The 17,772-nt window shown below is 36.2% G+C and overlaps 1 pseudogene; it reads left to right on the top strand.

Moving 5' to 3' along the window:
- The first annotated feature begins 12,181 nt into the window (after positions 1-12,181).
- LOC129501748 (importin subunit alpha-1-like) overlaps positions 12,182-17,772 on the top strand; it is a 32,937-nt pseudogene continuing 27,346 nt past the window's right edge.

Raw genomic sequence — 17,772 nt, 5'->3', positions numbered from 1 at the left:
TTGATGTCAGGTGTACAACGCAGTGACTTGACAAATTTATACATTTTGCTATGCTCACCACAATTGTAGCTACCATCTGTCACCATACAATGTTATTAAAATGCCATTGATTCTATTTCCTAAGGCATATAGACTTTTAAAATTTTTTATTTTAAAGTAATTTAGACTTTTAGAGAAGTTGCAAAGTAGTACAAAATGTTATTATGTAAGTAGGTTTTTAACAAGTTTAATTTCCTTCTTTTCACATGCCATGTAAATCTGGTCTATGTGTTCTTATTTCAGAAACAAAGGAAGAGCTTCAAATCTTTCCTTCCCTTTTGTTTGGCCTCCTGGTAATCGAATATTTACATATTTTTTCCATAGACTTTATTTTTTAGAGCAGTTTTAGGCTGACAACAAAACAGAATAGAAAGTACAGGGGGCATTCCCATTAGACCCTCTGTTCCCACACATGCACAGCCTCCTCGACTATTGACTTCCCTTCCCCCCCAAGAATGGCCCATTTGTTACAATTGATGAATCTATATTGACACATCATTATCACCCAGAGTCCATATTGTATAACAGCGCTCACGCTTAGTGTTATACATTCTGTGGGTTTTCACATGTATTCACCATTATAGTATCATGCAGACTAGTTTCACTGCTATAAAAATCCTCTGTGTTATTTATCCTACCCCCTCTCTACTCCTTAGCAACCACTGATCTTTTTACTGTCTCCATAGTTTTGCCTTTTCAGAATACCATACAGATATAATCACACAGTAGGCAGCCTTTTCAGATTGGCTTTTTTCACTTACTAAGACACATTTACGTTTTCTCCATTTATTTTTTATGGGTTTTCATTTCTCTTTAGCCCTGAAAATTATCCCCTTGTATGGATATACAATAGTTATTTATCCACCCACCTACTAAAGGACATCTTGGTTGCTTCCAATTTTTAGCAATTTGGAATAAAGCTGGTATAAACATCCAAGTGCAAGCTTTTTAAAGATAAATATTTTCAACTCATCTGGGTAAATACCAAAGAGAATGCTTGCTGGATCATATGGTAAGAGAATGTCTTGTTTTGTAAGAATCTGCCAACTTTCTTCCAAAGTGACTGTACCATTTTGCATTTCCATAAGCAATGAGTGAGGATTTTGGTTGCTCTATACCCTTACTAGCATTTGGGATTGTCAGTATTTTGGATTTTCAACACTAATAGGTGGGTAGTGGGGTCTCACTGTTGTTTCAAACACATATTGTTTAAGTGCTTGAACTCTGGGAGGTTAAAGTCTTTCTCTAGGAGGCACTTGTATAAGTCAATGAATCAAAATGATAAATTAAGAGGAGATTGAAGTTTCACTTTATGTTACTCAACAGAATCACTTGAATACCAGCTACTGCTGGCCAAGTAAACTGGGTCTACAGTGAAGATTAACAGCTATTTCCTTCCACTAAAACTTCAGCCTAATGTTTTAGAGTTAAGCTTAGCTACTTAATATCAGAAGGACTAGTTGCTTTCTATTAAGAACAATGTCAAGGGGGTGTATGTTTTACTCTGTAGGGCCAGTGATGTATACTTAGTGAATAATGGTGGCATAATTGCCTATCCATCCAGAAGAAAGTAAAATTGGATTTATATCTCCTACTATGTACAAAAGTAAACACTAAATCAACTAAAAAATGAAGAAAATAAAGATCTTATAACTTATAAGATAATAATTATAATTACATGCATAATCCAGAGGTTGAAAAGAATTTTAAATTTAAAATAAGAAAGTCAAACATATTTGACTATATAATAATAATTAAGAATTTTTTATGGCGAGGATATGGAAACTGTTGAGGAAATATATTTGTAATTTACATGACAGGTAAAAGTTTTTTTCTGTAACATACTATGAACTTTTATATATTGATAAGAAAAAGATTAAAAAATTGAATGGACAAAGGATATATAAAACAATTCATTGAAGAACAAATCCAAATGACCAATAAACATATGTAAAGGTAATAAACCTCATTTGTCACAGGGAAATCATAATTATAGTCACAATGTGGGAAGAAAGGCAAATAGTAAGCCTGAGCTTACTGAAAACCTAATCCTTTCTCTATTACAGTCTTTAGTGAATACCCTGGTGATACCAGGACAGTAGTGGATGATGTTGATTTGGGAAATGCTGAAATATTTCCTCAAGGGGCATTTACAGTACTCAAAACATATACACTTGAACAACATGGATTTGAACTATGTGGGTTCACTTATATGCAGATTTTTTTCAATAATATATTGTAACATCTTTTGGAAATATGTGACAATTTGAAAAAAACTTGTAGAATTTACATAACCTAGGAATATCAAAAAATTAAGGAAAAGATTTCATAAATTCATAAAATATATATAGATACCAGTCTATTTAATTATTTACTACCTTAAAATACATACAAATCTATTATAGGCATTAAAATTTACCAAAACTTATACACACAAATACTTACAGACTGTACATGGTGTCTTTCATGGTCAAGAGAATTGTAAACAAATGTAAAGATGCAATGTTAAATCACAACTTCATAAAATTAACTGTAGGGCATACTATACTATTACAATAATTTCATGGCCACCTCTCTTTGCTATGGTGGTGAGCTCAAGTGTTGGAAGTATCTGCTTAAAATGCATGTGATGTTAATTATCTCTATACGATTAGCTCCTCACCAGCAAGCTGCATTTCAGAGTAAAAAGCGATCTCTCACAGTTCCTGCGTATTTTGCACCATGTTTAGTACAATATCATAAGCCTTGAATAACACCATGGGACCCATATGAAGTGCCATTAGTGATGCTTGAAGTGCTCCCAAGAAGTGAAGAAAAGTCATGACATCAGAAGAAACAGTTAGGTTGCTTGATTTTTACTGTAGGTTGAAGTCTGCCGCTGTGGTTACCTGCCATTTCAAGATAAATGGATGCAGTATAAGGGCCATTGTAAAAACAGAAAATTTGTGAAGCTTTTACTGTATCCATATCAATAGACATGAATACCTCACACTTTTTGTGAAATATCTTTTTATCTTGTCTTGAAAATGCAGCTCTTATGTGAGTGCAGGATTGGTATAAGAAAGGCATACCTATAGACTCTAACATAATCTGAGAAAAAAATGAAGTCATTATATGACAATTAAAGCAAAAGGAAGGTAAAGGATCTAAAGCTGGAGAATTTAATGTCAGCAAAGTATAACTTGATAATTTTAGAAAGAAGTTTGGCTTACAAATGTTAACAAGGGAAGGAGCTTCTGCCAAACAAGAGGCAGCAGATGAGTTTCCAGACTCATTTAGAAAATCACTGAGGAGAAAGAACAGCTTTTGCTGGACCCCAAAGATCTTGGATCATTGTGTTTTCATTTTCATTTGTTCTATGTATTTTTTTTGTTTCCTCTTTGATTTCTCAGTTGATCCATTCATTGTTTAGTAGCATGTTATTTAATCTTCATGTATTTGTGCTCTTTCCAGATTTTTAATGACTGATTTCGAGTTTCACAGCATGTGGTTGGAAAGATACATGGACCAGAACAGACTTTTCTAACATAATAGGTCCTGCTCCCACGTTCTTCTATAGATTCAGCCTCCTCAATACACTCTAGCTGAAGCCCATCAAAGCAGTTTCACAATCCCGGCAGTGTGCAAGTAGCCCCCACAGGAGCCAGCACCACTTCAAAGGGATGATTGCCCAAGGGAGAGGGAAAGATAACTACTCACCAGTTAGGCAGCAGCCTCAGCAATGGGCTGGGGGGCAGATAGCTGGTCTGACTGCAGATCTCCCCAACCAATGAAAGCTCAGGATACAAAACAGGGAAAGCTACTGGCAGTTCAATGCTACTGCATCTGACTCAACTGAAGCCCAAGATAGCCTCAGAGTGGCCCAGTAATGGTCATAAACAACACAGAGACCAAACCCTGCCCACATAAGGCAAAGAGAGCCATGGCAGATGGCTGGACTGAAGACAAACACAGCTCAATCACAACAGCAGGGTACACACAACCCACATAGGAGATGTTCTCAAGAGCCAGGTTCTGGTGAACAGGGAACAATTCACTGCAGGGCACTATAGGACCTCTTCTTCATAAGGCCACTAATTTCAAGAGCAGAAGAAGACATAGCTGGCTTTCCTAAGGCATAGAAACAGATACAGAGAGTTAGACGAAATGAGGAGACAGAGGAATATGTCCTAAATGAAAGAGAAGGACAAAAATCACAAGAGCCCTAAACGAAGTGGATATAAATAATATGCCTGATAGAGGAATTAAAGTAATTGTCATAACAAAACTCACTAGACCTGAGAAAAGAGTGCAAGACCTCAGTGAGGCCCTCAACAAAGAGATAGAACACATAAAAAAGGACCAATCAGAGATGAAAACTCAATGAAATTAAAAATACACTGGATGGAATAAATGGCAGTCTAGAAGAAGCAGAAGAAAGAATCATTGACCTCAAGGACAGAGTAATGGAAAACAATCAAGCTGAACAGGTGAAAGAAAAATATAATAAAAATAAAATAGACTTAGGGAATTCAGCAATACCATCAAGTGCAATGATATTCACATTACACAGATCCCAGGAGAAGAAGAGAGAAACTAGGGCAGAAAATTTATTTGGAGAAATAATAGCTGAAAACTTCCCAAATCTGGGGAAGTAAACAGAAATCCAGATCCAGAAGGCACAGAGTCCCCAGCAGAATCAACCCAAGGAGGCCCATACCAAGACACATAGTTATTAAAATGGCAAAAAGTGGTCTTAAAGAGAGAATTTTAAAAGCAGCCAGAGAAAAGAAGACAGTTTACAAACAAGGGGGAACCTCATAGTGCTTTCAGCTGATTTTTCAGCAGAAATTTGCAGGCCAGAGAAAGTGGCATGATATAGTTAAAGAGTCAAAAGAAAAAATTTTGCAATGAAGACTACTCTATCCAGCAAGGCTCTCATTCAGAATGGAAGGAGAGATAAGGAGTTTCCCAAACACAAGTTAAAGGAATTCATCACTAAACCAACCAGCCTTACAATAAATGTCAAAGGGTACTTTTTGAATGGAAAGGAAAGACCATAAGTAAGAGTAAGAAAAGTAGGAAGCACAAAAGCAGTAAAATTAAGTATATCTATAAAAATCAGTCAAGGGACTTGCAAAAATAAAAAGATGTAAGTATGTAACCATATACTTAAAACATGGTGAGAAAAGGTGGGAAGAATGTGTTCAAACTTAAGTTGGCCATTGGCTTTGATTTTTTTATTATTAGTTAAAAATTGTGAACATTTATCAAAATTATTGGTATGGAATCTGTATTGCTTTTTACAGGAGAATCCCAAAAGAAGTTCTGTACTTCCTGAATGTTTTGGATTACTTTTCAAAATGTTCTAAAACCTCAAACCTATATAGTAGCAATTTCAGTTAAGATTGGGCTAGAGTGATGATGAAACTGTGAATGGTTGGATGCCACAATGTAAGGCACCCCAGTAGATAACAGCTTTGGTTGTGGTTCAATACATAGTTCATATGCTAAGTCCAGCAGCCAGCAAGAGATTTTAAAATTTTCATCAAGATTGTATAGATAGTGAAATTTGAAAAATATCTACATAATCTAATTGAGTGAACATTATGATGGTACCTACTCAACTTTATGTCTTCTTTAAACCCGTCCATATTCTTAAAAGATTACACAATACAAAGTCAGAAAATTCTTATCTAGTTTTCCATCTCTACATTAAAACAAAAATATATACTATATCATGTGATGGAAAAATGAAATTTGATTTTAGGGTGATGTAATTTTATGCCAATGTTCTTTTCTTTTGGAGGAAGTGAAGAAATTAATATTTCCTAAATTCTTACTTTGCATGGACTTTCTCTGCCTTAAGAGAGTAAATCGTGTTTGAAAACCCCTTCATAGGACAGAATGTTACAAGGTGAAACCTTAATTATGATTAAAATATATAATGCAAATTAAAAAATGCATTTCTGAATCCCCAAACCAAAACTATTTGTACTAAAAACATTCATACCACTAAAATGGGAAGAGCTTACAGGGGAAGGTAAGGCTGCCTTGAGAATCACAACTGCTATTAATGCTGGAGGATTCTGGGAAGAGATTTTTTTTTTTTTTTTTTTTTTTTTTTTTGCCAGAGCCCAGGGTAGCAGCCTCAGCAGCTGGAACCTGGAGGAGATCTTACTGGGATGGTAATTTCCCTTTCTCTCCTCCTCTCATCTTTCAATTTTCTCTCAGTGCCTCTCAGAATCTGAAATACCCAGAATCCAGTTGGAAAGGGAATCTGGGAAATAGTTTGCAGGGATTAGCTCCCTGTGATACAAAGCAGAGCTAGGGGGAGAAGGTAATATATTTGAGAGCAAATACGTGAATGACCTGCACTGTCATATAACAAAGCAGCTTCCCAGTCGAAACACATAAAGTACAATATTTTGTTTCTGTGAGTTTGATTTTTCTAAAGATTCCGCATGTAGATGATGCCATGCAGTATTGTCTTTTTATCTGGCTTATTTTACTTAGCAGAATGCCCTCAAGGTCTATTCACGTCACAAATCACAAATGGTAGAACTCCCTTCATTTTTGTAGTTGAATAGTATCCCATTGTGTTTACACACACACACACACACACACACACACACACACACACACACACCACAGCTCTGTTATCCATTCATCCATTGATGGACGTTTAGGTTGTTGTCCTACCTTTACTTTTGTGGATGATTCTGCAATGAACATGAAGGTGCAGATATCTCTTCAATATCCAATTAGCATTTCCTTTGGATAGCTACAGAGAAGTGGGATTGCAGGATCATGTGGTAAAGTGGAGGAAACAGGAACAGGTTGGTAAAAGGGTACCAACTTTCAGCTATGAGATGAATAAAGTCTGAGGAGCTAATGTAAAACATTAGCTGATATATGGTTGATAACACTGTATTATATAATTGAAATTTGCTAAGAAGGTAGAACTTGAATGTTTTCACCCCTACTGCTTCTCAAAAAATCTCAAATATGTGAGGTGATTGGATATATCAATTAACTAGATGGAGGGGAAGGGAGGGGAGGGGATCCTTTCACAATATGTATGCATATCAAATTATCACAGTGTACACTTTAAATATCTTACAATCTTACTCAGCAGTTTTATCTCAATAAGGCTAAAAAATACAAAATAATTGTTATAAATGAAAACAAAAAATGCTTATTAAACCAAAGTAGAAGTATTCAGTGCTTCAAAAAATACAATTCTCATTGCCCAATTGAGTGTTTTCAGGATTTTACTGCATTACATATTGAGTTAATTACTTTACATCTGCTAATTCCTTTAATCTTCAACAAGGATTTTGGCACCAGTATTCAAATAAAATAGAAATAGCAAAGATCAGAGAGATTAAGTAATTTTCCCAAAATTATTTAATTAATTAAACAAAAGAACTGAGGTTTGAACCAAACTCTGCCAGACTCTCATACCACTTCTACCACATCATGATAGAAACATAATTATATAACCACTAAACAAATGAAATATGTCAATCAACATAAATATATATACATATACATATATATATATATATATATATATATATATAGAGAGAGAGAGAGAGAGAGAGAGAGAGAGAGAGAATTTGAGCTATATCACCTAAAAAATTGTAACTCATTTAATCTAAACTAGTAAAACCAATGTAAATTTGATATATGGTCCCAGGTTTGTTTTTTTACTAAACCAGTATTTCTCAGTATGTTCTCATTTGGAAAGCTTGTTACACATTTAGATTTCAGGGGCTCACTGAGCAAGATTCTCCGGGAGCAGTGCCTGGGAATCTTCATTTGAAATAATGTCCATCATGGATTCTTAAGCACATTAAAGTTTGATAATCCCCATACTGATTCTGTATTTGGTCTACTAACTCTTTTACCAAGAGTTATTTTTAAATAACTTTCCTTATGGACACCTGGGTGACTCAGTCAGTTAAACATCTGCCTTTGGCTTAGGTCATGATTCTAGGGTCCTGGGATAGAGTTCTGCATTGGGCTCCTTGCTCAGTGGGGAACCTGCTTCTCCCTGTCCCTTTGCCTGCCATTCCCCCGGCTTGTGCTCTCTCTCTGTCAAATAAAATAAAATCTTTAGAAAAAATAATTTTCCTTAAAAAAGGAATAACTCAAAGCAATAAAAAAAAAGACTAGAAATAGCAAGTGTTGGTGAGGATGTGGAGAAAAGGAAACAATCATGCACTGTTGGTGGGAATGTAAATTGGTGCAGCCACTATGGAAGACAATGTGGGTGTCCCTCAAAAATTTAAAAATATAACTACCTTATGATCCAGCAATTCCACTTCTGGGTATTTATCCAAAGAAAATGAAAATACTAACTCAAAAATATGTACACCCCCCCCACACACACACACTTCACTACAGCATTATTTACAATATCCAAGATAGGGAAACCACCTTAGTGTCCATTAGTACATGAATGTCTAATGAAGATAAGGTTTATGTAGACAACGGAATATTATTCAGCCTTAAAAAAGAATGAAATCTTGCCATTGGTAATGACATAGATAAACCTCTAAGAGCCCATAAGTGAAATAAATGAGACAGAGCAAGACAAATACCATACGATTACTCTAATAATGTGAAGTTTTTTTTAAAAAAACAATTAAGCAAGCTCATATACACAAAGAAGAGAGGTGGGACAGAGGCATGGGGTGTGGAAGTAAAGGATGAAGGGGGGTCAAAAGGATAGATAGATAGATAGATAGATAGATAGATAGATAGATAGATAACAAAATCACCAAAGGGAACAGCAAAACGAAAAACCCACAAAATCAATCTATTACATTTTGTTTAGAACATTAATTCAAAGATAATCAAGCCTATTCAGGTTGGTAGTATCTTTAAAGAGCAATATGTGATCTATAATTTAGATCTGTCTTCTGAGAAATATGGTCAAATTACAAACATCCCAGGCTAAGTAGTAACTCTAAAATTTGATAATTCAAATATGCTATAAAGAAAGAAACTACAAGATACAGTATTTTAATGAATAACTTAAATTCTTCTTTAAACACTGATTAACCATTTCATAAAATTATTTTTGCTATCAGCAGCAATGGATACCTAGTTCTATTCACATTAAAATTAATTTGGTTATCTAAGTCAAATTTGCTCTTACTTGAATCTGATAATCTGATTCTATTTAATACATGAACAATTGGGACTTTGACATCAAATACATACATTTCATTTTATCCTTTTGATATTGCTTCCCCCAGTCTTCTAATTTCCGAGGAATCTCAACAGGCAATAAGGTAATTTTATGATACAGAATCGTATAAGACTTATGATACACCTTGGGCAGTCAATATATTATAAAATATGTATATCATCTAATCCAAATCACAAAGTATTCACTCATTCAATCACTCAGGAAATATTTATTGAACACCTAGTCTGCAAGGAGTGTCCCAGACTCTTGGGATGCATTGGGGAAAGGATAAAAATCACTGCCTTATTGGAGCTTGCCTTCTAACAGATGGAGACAAAAACCAGAAAGTGTAATAAAGAACCAAATTATATAGTACGTTAGAAGTAGCAAGTGCTATTGGAGAAAAGAAAAAGTAAAGCAGAATAAAAAGAAAAGGACTTAGAGTGAATTCTCCCAATCTAGGTATTCAACACAAAACTCCAAAAATTCTTTCCCAAAGGGTAGATTATTACTAATTCTTTTCTTGGCATAAATTTAGACTTTAGTCCAAGAGAAGTCTTGAAAACTAGTAAACTCTTATTAACATTTTGTACTTGGTTTCCATCTGTGAGAATGCTAAAAGCAAGATTAAAATTAAAAAGGTGCTATAGAAGTTGCTAGGCACTTTGGTATAAGTGCTGTATGGTATCAGCGGGAACCAATTTGATCTTCTGGATGTGTTTGAAACATTTGATGTGTTTGACACAGCAACTCTTGGAACATGTACCAAGAACTTTTTGAGAAATCTGTGGGAAATGTCTTGCAAATGATCTACATTAAGATATTCAGACTTTGCTGACCAATCAGTGGCAGCCACTGAAATGACGAATCTTTTCCACTATCACCTGGAACTCTAGAGGTTTCCATGGAGCCATGGGAGAAGGAATTTTTCTGCACAGACTGGAACCCAATTTTTTTTTAAAGATTTTATTTATTTACTTATGAGAGACACACACAGAGAGAGGCAGAGACACAGGCAGAGAAAGAAGCAGGCTCCATGCAAAGAGCTCAATGTGGGACTCGATCCTGGGATTCCAGGATCACGCCCCAGGCAGAAGGCAGATGCTCAACCACTGAGCCACCCAGGTGTCCCTAGAACCCAATTTATGAAAAGGAGCAATAGCCAACGAACAGCATAAGCTTGTATAATTTACTGGTGTTCTCCCAAGAGAGTACAAAAGAGTAGAAAATTCAAGGATCAAGTATCTACTTTTCTTTTCAATCTTTACCTTTTTCTAAAAAAAAATTTTATTTTATTTGTTTTTTAAGTCAACTCTAACCCCCAACGTGGGACTCGAACTCATGAACCTAAGATCAAGACTTGTATACTTTACTGACTGAGCCAGCCAAGCATCCCTTTATCTTTTTTTAATATATAAAATTATCAAGTTTTGTTTTATTCCTGTCAAAAGATGAGTACTTTTATTAATCAAAAAGGGAATGAAATAAAGAGCTACTACTACTATAGAACGATTCCATATATTTTTCTCTATGAACAAACAAAATCCCCACTTCACTACATAGTGCACAGATAAATCTAGCTTTGAACTCAATTCTGCTTCCATTCTGACCAGTCTTTGAGGTGACTATTGGAAAATGATTCCTTTTTGTACTCCCTTTAGCAGTTAGCTAAAATGAATTTACAGACCATCTTTTGATGCATAGTTGATAGATTTAAAGGTGCTCAAATTCCAAGAAGTGCTGTGTTATATAAGCTGTATATTGTCAGGTTGTTCTTTGACAAAAATTTTTTGGGTACTCTCTTTTTGGGAATCATATTGAGGTCATTTTAGGAAAAATAAAGTCATGTTAAGAAAGTATTGTTTGTTACTGAATCGGTGTTTTTTGAGTATCTTTTATGAACCAGGCATGTTGTTAGATACAAAGATTTATTCCAAGAATTATATAATGTTTCTGTAAAAGAGGCTTTATTTTTGGTAGTTAATGACATGGGCTCTAGGCTCCAGCGGATCTGTTTTAATTCAGGCTTCATCATTTCCTAGTTACCTGTCCTTGAGCAGGATACTTAAACTGTTTAAACCTCAGTTTGGTCATTTGTAAAGTGAAAATAAAAATTGTATGATCTCACAGGGTTATTGTGAGGGCTAATGTGATAACATATGTGACATAAAGGTACTAAGTTATATTTCATTTCTTTATTGCATAGAAATCAACAAGAGTGGGACTGTTACTGTTTTATTTACTTTATTTCCTTTTCCTCTCCCCTCCTTCCTTCTTCTTCCTCTCCAAAGTGGCTTGAATTAAACTCCCCCATTTCTGTGGAGACGTGGAAAGGATATAAAGACAATTTCCTTTTATGGTGATGGGGCTCAGAACACGCTACTCCCAAATATGGCACCTTGGCATACTGAATACTTTAGCCTGAAAGGAGTCGGAAATATGGCAGAAGGTCACTCTGATCTCCCTCAACCTTTCCCCCCTGAAACAGGTCATAAAACCATCATGTGAGGTGCCCTCCCTATACCCAGAGGAAAGTAGATCCTTATCTCCAAAGACAAAGGGATGCCAAGAAAAATCTGAACAAACAGGCCTTGCTAAGTGTCCCCCCAGTTTGCACACGTAAGCAATTGTATTCCTCCACAACTATGCACTCTTCATCAAACCTAGCAGAAAACACTTAGGTCTAACTGTTCCTTTGGGACTTAATTTCCCTATGAAAAAGGTTCCCTGTCAGGTAAAACTTAGACAAGTAAATGTATGTGCTTTTCTCTGGTTAATCTGTCTTGGGCAGTTTTATTTTTAGACCCACGCAGGGAACCTAACAGATTTGAGGAAAATTTTGTTGGCTTTTTTGTATGTGTGTAAACTTGAACTCACCATGGGAAATACATTAGGAAGGGAAAGCAGGAGTAGCAAGGAGAGAGTTCCCCGCCTCTCGCCCCCTCCCCACAGGGTGAGAGGATGGGGCTAGAGATCTTGGAGACCCAAGAGGAGCAGAAATCTGAGCCTGGATCTGGGGTGGTGGCTGTGGCTGGAGGTGGCAGGAGCTTGGTATGTACTCCCAGGGGAGGGGGCTCCTCAGAGGCTGGACCCACACCCCAGACTCCCGGCCATGGAACTTCCCCACAATCAGGCTTGGCAAAGACATGCTAGGGCTGCCTGTTTTCACAAGACCAAAGGGTTTGAGCAGTTTCGTTTATAATAGCAGCAATAAAAATGAGCCAAGGAACCGAGAAACTGTTCCCTGTTTTTTAGAAATCACATAAACTGTACCTATTTTTGGGTGACCCTACCACAAGGTATAAGAAGTATACTTCAGTAATGACTGAGATTGAATTTCCTAATCAGATTGGCAGGATTGGGTTCATATGTAATCTTATTTAAAGACAATAGATATATAACTGTTTTTTTTAATATGCCAAGTTCACGTATGTAGAACATTTAGCACAATGCCTGGCAAAGAGTAAAGCACTTAATCAATGACACCTAATATTATGGCATCTTTAATTTCTGTAGAAAAATATTTTTGTTACCTTAATCTTTTTAAAGTATCAGCTGTTTGGAAAAGTTGTGAAACTCTCTGTGTAGCATTAACCATCAATATCTGAGTAGTTCATGTGCTTCCACGTATTGTACTATGGACATAACGTCCAGGTTGCAGCATAGCAAGAATGTAAAAAAAAAAAAGTCATGTTCTGTTTAAATAGGATGTTTTAAGTACTTTAAGGATATGGAATGGGAATTCTCAAATATCTGAAGTTATCACCCCACTGTCAGCTAAGAGTCCAATTCACGTGCTGATGTTGACGAGTCAGAGCTCTTCTGAAGATTTCAGGGCAAGGCGATGAAGAAGAGATCTCTGTGTCTCTGCTTTTTCTGTCCATGTAATTGAACTTTGAATTGTACATGAATTGTAACTGAGCATTGAAGCTCCATGCTGGAACAGATGCTACTGTGTAGGGGGAATAGAATAAATCTCCAAGGCTTCTAACCAAGTCCAATCTAAGTCAGCTGCAGGAAAGCTCACTTAACTTGCAGATCTTTGTGTTTGCTTCCGACAAGCTCTTCCCTTCCGAGGCTTGAATTGTCAGCATTCATCTCTTACCTTCGTCAAGGGAATGGTACTTTGACAGGTATCCAAGAAACATGGAAACACAGAAGTGAAATCGAGTGACTCTGGCACTGCTGATAAGGAACCACCGATAGTCCAAATGTCAGAATTCTCAAAAAGAAAAATTTAAGAACTCTATTTCCATTGTTGTTCCAATTACTATCTTTAAACACTTTTGTCTCTATTGGACCTAATTAAAGTAAGAAATGTCATTTTGTCAAGGGTTTCAAAGTTGGTAATTGCTCTGAAAGGAACACTTGGAAAACTTTATGTTAACTACACTTTTTTATTTCTTCTGTAGAATGAGCCTTAATTTAAGATGGTCCATCATGGGCAAATCTGACCTGAACAAAAGAGGTGAGAAAAATGGAGGCACAGAGAAACAGGTAACTTGCTCAGGGTCGTGCGGTTTGACGCTGGCAAAGCACACGTGTGGATGGAACAGTATTTCTCAAGAGCTCTGCACTCAATCACTATGCTATGCACCCGTTTGTTACTCGTATTTCACTTCCCTGGGTTGCTTATTTGTGCCCTTTGCTCATTGTTCTCACATTCTCATATCCTCAGAAATATATAAAGTTCTTGGAATGTTAAGCTTTTGCCAAATACTTGTTGCAAACATTTTCTCCGGTTTGTTTTCTCTCTTTTACATTGTTTGTATTTTGAGAGTTTTAGGAGCATTTTGTTATTTAATTTTTTTCTTTTTTTTAAATAAGGATTTTATTGATTTGAGAGAAAGAGAGAGAGAGAGAGCGAGGGCAGAGGGCAAGGGAGACAGGGGGAGCCCCACAGGGACTCCATCCCAGGACCCTGAGATCACAACTTGAGCTAAAGGTAGAGGCTTAACTGAGCCACCCAGGCGCCCCCCCAAAATTTTTTAAAGTTAGCATCAGCTTTCGACACATTTTGAAAGCATTTTAACTACTCTTAGATTATAAAACTAATGTTTGCTTTTTGCTTCTATAAGCTTCTTTCTTTCTGCTTTAATTTTCTAATCTCTCTGTACATCATTTTGGTAAAAGGCAAAACTCCAGCTGAATTTTTTTCCCCAAATGGCTATGCAGTTATCCAAAAATAAGTATTGGTTAATAAATCTTTTAACATCGATTTAAGCTACAACTTGTATTGTATATTTAATCTTCCTATATAATTGGGTCTCTTTCAATACTTTCTCTCCAACTAAACCTGTACCAATACTGTGTTATTTTATGATTTCGTTTTTTAAAAAATATTTTTATTTATTCATGAGAGAGAGAGAGAGAGAGAGAGAGAGAGACAGAGACCCAGGCAGAGGGAGAAGCAGGCTCCATGCAGGGAGCCTGACATGGGACTCGATCCGGGGTCTCCAGGATCAGGCCTCGGGCTGAAGGCGCGCTAAACCCCTGCGCCACCCAGGCTGCCCTATGATTTCATTTTTATATACTGTAATATCCAGTATGAAAAGCCTTTACTTCATTATTCTTTTTCATAAATAAGCTGCCCTTTCTGCAAGTTTATTATTTCAAGGGAATTCAAGAATAATGTTATCAATAATCTCCCACTACTCCCCAAATTACACTGGAATTTTTATAGAGATTGTATCCATTCATAAATTAACTTAGTGAAATTGAAATATTCAAATTATTAATTTTTGACATCTAAGACAATGGTCTTTTGATAATTTTAAATCATGTAAGTATTACATGTTTCTTATTCAATTTATTAATAGATTTTTCTTGTGTAGTTGTGAATGATTTCTTTGTATTTTCTAACTTGTACAAAATCAAGCCTTTTATTTTCATTCTTTATATATTTGTATTTTAGCTCTGTTACTGAACTCCTTTTTTATTCTCAATAATTCTTCAATAGCTTTTCTTATCTTTTCAGGTATACCACTATATACCTTCAATACTGGTACTTTGCTGCCTATATATATTTATGGATTCTTTAAAAAAATAATTTTATTAATATTTCTAAGCCTGCCATAAATGAGCAGCCCTGTCTCTATCCTGACTTTAATCAAATTCTATTAAGGTAGCATTTTTTAACTTTTCCCTTTTTTATTTTTTAAAGATTTATTTATTTGAGAGAGAGCGAGAGAGAATATGTGTGTGCATGATAAATAGCTTTGAATATAACTATTTGGGGGATAATTCCCTGAGGTAAGCACTTTGATGGGGTTCTAAAGCAAAGCATCTGCTAAGTCTTCAAACTAGAGAACAAGAAACAGACTGAAAACTGCGAGAATTATGTTTTATAAAGAGAAGTAAAATAGAGCATAGTATTAGCTTGAAGAAATAAAAATTTTGTGGATATATTCCAAACTTCTTGACTGTTATGTTAAGTTTATTCATTTATTTATTTATTCAATTTTATTTAGGAGAGAGAGGATGAACAGAGTGGGGGGCAGAGGAGGAGAGAGAGAAGACTCCTTGCTAAGCAGGAAGCCCAAGGTGGGGCTTGATCCCAGGACTATGGAGATCATGACCTGAATCAAAGACATGCCTAGCCACCTGAGACATTCAGGTGCTCCTGTTACATTAAGTTTAAACCAGTCATTCTATCAGGTAGATTGTCAGTTACCAAGGCATAATAAAGATTAAGTGTGCTAGCACTTTCCAAGACCCGCTTGTGGTTGCCCTTCTTTGATGGCCCATTTAAAATCAAAATCCAGTTAGGTTATCTCATTTAGATTAGGTGCAGTACGGTTGTCAGATTACTTGATGTGTTATCCCAGTCAGGCTGCTATTATAAAAAAGACTGTGTGGCTTATAAACAATAGAAACCTCTTTTTCATGGATCTAGAGGCTGGAAGTCTGTTATCAGGGTGCCTCGATGGTCAGGTTCTATGTCTGGTGAGAGTCTTCTTCCTGGTTCATAAATGGCCTTCTTTCCCCTGTCACCTCACATGGTGGAAGGGGCTAGGGAGCTCTGTGGGGCCCATTCTTCAAGGGCATTAATTCCAATCTCCTAGCAACCTCCCCAAGACTCCACCTTTGGGAGGGAGTACCATTACCTTGAAGATTAGCATTTCAACATTTGAATTTTGGAAGACATAAGCATTCAGACCATTGTATTCAGTTACAGTTATTTTCTCTTGGGGGTGAGAAGCGCTGAGAGGGTGAAGAAGTGGAATAGTCAAGGAATACTTAATGCTCTATTCTCAGGGAAATTGACAATTTCCAGATAAATGGGTGCATTTCTGGATTTTTGGATTAATAGTTATCCCTTCATTTACTTATAGGACCCGGAAGAAAAATAAAAAATAAAATGAAAATAATCAGGTAACTTGTAAAGTAATAAAGGAATAAATAAATAAATAAATAAATAAATAAATAAATAAAGCCTTCCTAAGTTAACTTCAGTTAACTTAGTTTACTAAAAATTTTGATAAGCCAGTGTTTTTAGGCCAAAGAACAGAGTTTTATGGCATTTTGACTAATGTTCATGCATTTAAAGAAGTTGGTGGTGAAGAACTCATAGTCAGCATTTCAGTGAATTAGGAGATGTGGCTTCCTCTTAGCATGATGGGAGGGTGGTGTTATAGTCTCTTGGGGTGACAGTACCAATGCAACTTTAGTTGGTGGGATGAAAAACGAATCTGAAGAGGAGGCAAAAAGTCAGAAAAGAGAGAGGAAGGAGTAGAATTGTGAAGAAAGCTCTCCATAATGTTATAATGATAAATAGGACTTCTAAACTCATTGTTGTAAAATATATGAGAATATTTTAGAGATCACTTGGAAATTGTTACGGGCTTAATTGTATCCCCTCCAAAATTCAAATGTTGAAATCTTAATCCCCAGTACCTCAGACTGTGACTGAATTTGGAAATAGGGTATTTAAAGAGGTATTTAAGTTACAATAAGGTCATTCAGAGGGGCCCTAATCCAATATAGCTGGTGTCCATCTAACAAGAGGGGACTCAGACACAGCCATGCACAGAGGGACCATGTGAAGAGAGAGACAAAAGATGGCCCTCAACAAGCCATGAGAGAGGCTTCAGAAGAAACAAACCTTAGCCAACCCACTGAACTCAAACTCCCAGGACTTCAGGACTGTGAGCAATACACTTCTGTTGTTTAAGCCACCCAGTGTGTGGTACTTTTACGGCAGCCTTAGCAAACTAAAGACGTAAAGTACATACCCATGTGAGATAAAAGTGAAAAAAATGTAACAACCTAAAAAAAAAAAAAAGACGTGATATGAAACCACCTTTGATTCCACATTCCTTTTTCTTCCAATGAAACTTCATTTTTGGTTGATTGTTGTAGATCTTGAGCTGGTCAAGCACTGAATAAAGTAATGGGTAGGGAGGGGACAATCACACCATCGTGATGGTGTTTGTACAAGCCCTCTTGGGGCCCAAGATGACTGTGGCTCCACCTAATTGAGTCCAACCAGTCTTCCCTGAGTGGACAGAGGATGCTGAGGATGTAGTACCTTGAAGAAAGAAACCCAATCC

Source organism: Nyctereutes procyonoides, unplaced genomic scaffold (assembly GCF_905146905.1).
Source record: "Nyctereutes procyonoides isolate TBG_1078 unplaced genomic scaffold, NYPRO_anot_genome, whole genome shotgun sequence".
NCBI classification, from domain to species: domain Eukaryota; kingdom Metazoa; phylum Chordata; class Mammalia; order Carnivora; family Canidae; genus Nyctereutes; species Nyctereutes procyonoides.
The sequence above is the reverse complement of the archived record's forward strand: the minus strand, read 5'-3'. Positions and strand labels throughout refer to the sequence as shown.